The sequence below is a fragment of the Camelus ferus genome, chromosome X, assembly GCF_009834535.1.
Source record: "Camelus ferus isolate YT-003-E chromosome X, BCGSAC_Cfer_1.0, whole genome shotgun sequence".
In the NCBI taxonomy this organism is placed as follows: domain Eukaryota; kingdom Metazoa; phylum Chordata; class Mammalia; order Artiodactyla; family Camelidae; genus Camelus; species Camelus ferus.
This window is the reverse complement of record NC_045732.1, coordinates 33,290,232-33,293,341: the sequence shown is the minus strand read 5'-3', so window position 1 is coordinate 33,293,341 and position 3,110 is coordinate 33,290,232. Positions and strand designations below refer to the sequence as shown.

The 3,110-nt window shown below is 34.2% G+C and overlaps 1 pseudogene; it reads right to left on the bottom strand.

Moving 5' to 3' along the window:
- Positions 1 to 2,308: 2,308 nt before the first annotated feature.
- On the bottom strand, positions 2,309 to 2,698 carry LOC102523373 (annotated as a pseudogene).
- Positions 2,699 to 3,110: the final 412 nt, after the last annotated feature.

Here is a 3,110-nt window from a genome sequence, read left to right as displayed (position 1 = left end):
GGTTGTCACTATTTTTTTATGAATATTAATGTATTCTTTAATCCATCATACCTTGGTGTCAAGTTTAAGAACTCTTTGACTACCCTTAGATTCAGAAGAACCTGTCATGTCCTTTTCAAAAGATTTATTGAAATAGAGTTTACATTTAAACATGTGATATATTTTGAATTAATTTTCACATATCAGTACTTACTTTTTAAAAATAAAATTGAGACAAAATTTCCATAACATAAAATTTAACTATTTTAAATGGTACAATTCAACGGAATTTAGTACATGCAAGATGTTGTACAATCACCACTTGTATCTGGTTCCAAAACATTTCAACTACCCTTGAAGCAAACCCAATACCCATTCAGCAATCGTCCCCACTCACACCTCCCTCAAGCCCCTGGCAACTACTAATTGCCTTTCTGACTTTATTGGAGGTTTTGATTATTGATTTTATCTCCTTTCAGATTTAATAATTTGAATCCTTTTTTTCTTAGTCATTCTAGTTAAAGATTTCACAATTTTGTCAATGTCCAAAGGAGTAACTTTTAGTTTTATTGATTTGATTACACTTCTATTTTATTTATTCTCAGTCTAATCTTTACCATTTCCTTCCTTCTCCTATTTTTGGGTTTAACTTGCTCATCACTTTTCCACCTCTTAAGACATAAGTTAGGAATTTTATTCCCTTTTAGATATGAGCAGTAACTACTACTATAAATTTCTATGTGAGCAATGCTTTTGGTGCATCCAATAGATTTTGGTATGTTTCATTTTGTTTTGTTTCCATTTATCTCAAGTTACTTTCTAATTTCCCTTCTGACCTTCTGTACGGTTAAACTGCTTGTTTAAGAGGCCACTGTGGAATTTCTGCAAATTTGTGAATTTTTTTTTCAGTTCTCATTCCGTTATTGATTTCCAGTTTCATTCCATTGTGAGGAGAAACCTTGTATGACTGCGGTATTTTTAAATGTATGAAGACTTGTTTTGTGGCACAACATATGGTATAGCCTGGGTAATATCCCATGGGCACTTCAGAAACGTGTATGATGCTGTTAGGATACATATGTTTGTTACGGCTAGTTGGGTCATAGTGTTGTTGAAGTGTTTTTTCTTACTGATATTCCATCCAGCTGTTCTGTCCATTATTGAAAGTGTGGTATTAAAGTCTCTAACTTTATTGTAGAATTGTTAATTTTTACTTCCAGTTCTGGCAGTTTAGCTTCATATATTTGGGGGCTCTGTTGTTAGGTGTGTACATAATACTGTTGTATCTTTTTAAGATTGACCCTTTTATAAATATATAATGTCCTTCTCTGTATCTTATAATAATTTTTGACAGTCCATTTTGTCTGATATAGTTATAGAAACTCCAAATGTCTTTTGGTTAACATATGCTTTTAATATCTTTTTCTGTCCTTTCACTTTCAAGCTATTTGTGTCTTTGGGTCTAAAGCGAGTCCCTTGTAGACAGCATATAGTTGGATAATTTCTTTTATCTATCCTTCCAATCTCCACCTTTGGAGAGTTTGATCCATCATATTTAAAGTAATTACTGACAGGAAAGGAGTTCCACCTATCATTTTGCTAATTATTTTCTATGCCTTGTATCTGTTTTACTTCTCAATTCCTCCATTTCTGTCTTCCTGTGACTAATTATTTCTACTGTATCATTTTGATTCTCATTAATTGCCTTTTCTGTATATTTTTATAGTTGTTTTCTTAGTGGTTATTCATGAGATTACAATTAAAATCTTAACTTGAAAAAAAAACAGTTTATTGACAAGAGTATGTCTTTACTGTGGCTGGATGTAGTATTCCACACACGTCAATCAGATTTAGTGGATTGATGGTGCTAGTCAGTTCAACTATGCCCACACTTTTTCTGCCTGATGGATCTGCAAATTATTCACAGAAGGGTCTTTAAATCTTCAACTATAAAAGTGGATTAATCTTTATCTCCTTGCAGTTCTATCAGTTTTGCGTCAAATATTTGATGCTCTCTTGTTAGGCACATACACAATAAGGATTGTTATGTCTTCTTAGAGAATTAATGTCTTTAGTATTATGTAATGACCCTTTTTATCCCTTATAATTTCCTTTGGTCTAAATTCTACTTCATCTGAAATTAATATCACTACTCCAGCTTTCTTTTGATTGGTGTTGGCATTGTATATCTTTCTCTATCCTTTTACTTTTAATCTATCTGTTCTTTATATTCAAGTGGCTCTCTTGTCGACAATATATAGTTGGGTCTTTTGGTTTTTTTCAAGTTTAATGGTTTTATTAACACAAATACAATGTGCACATGAGCTGTCTATTCATTCTCTTTGCTGCCCAGCCTAGCTTTGGGATTGGTGACTCTAATGGCCAGCTGGGCTGCTCTTTCCACAATGGTTTTGAGGTTCTTGGACACGTTGTGAGCAATCTCAGCACAGTATGATTAGTTGCACATTAGCAGCACTTCAAACTCCTTGATGTTGTGGGCCAGCAACTTCTTGAAGACACTGGGCAGCATGTGCTTTGTTTTCTTGTTGCTCCCATAACCTATGTTGGCCATCAGGATCTGGCCCATGAATCTGTCAATGCCTCTGGATTTCCACCACTTCCACTTAATTTTGACATCTTGGTCTGACTGGCGCCAAATGAACTTCCTGATCTTCTTTTTGACCATCTTGGGTTTCACAAGGCGTCTGAGGGCAGCCATGATGCCAAGTAAGTGATAGCTGCCAGCTCCGTAGGAAGTCCCCAAGGAAGAGAGGGTCTTGTTTTTCTTTTTTTAACCCACTCTGACAGTCTCTTTTAATGGTATATTTAGACCACTGATGTTAAAGTGAGTATTATTAACGTGGATTAATATCCACTATATCTGTTACTGTATTCTAGTCATATCCCTTATTTTTTGTTACTTTAGTTGAGTATTCCACTCTTTTCCTGATTTTTCTAGTTTTAATTTAGCATTTTATATGATTCCACTTTTTCCTCTCTTAAAGTGTCAATTATGCTACTCTTTAGTATTTTAGTGGCTGCCCTTGAGTTTGCATTAAACATGGATAATTAATCAAAGTCCTCTTTCAAATAACACTATATCACTTCACAGGTAGTGCAGGTCCCTTATA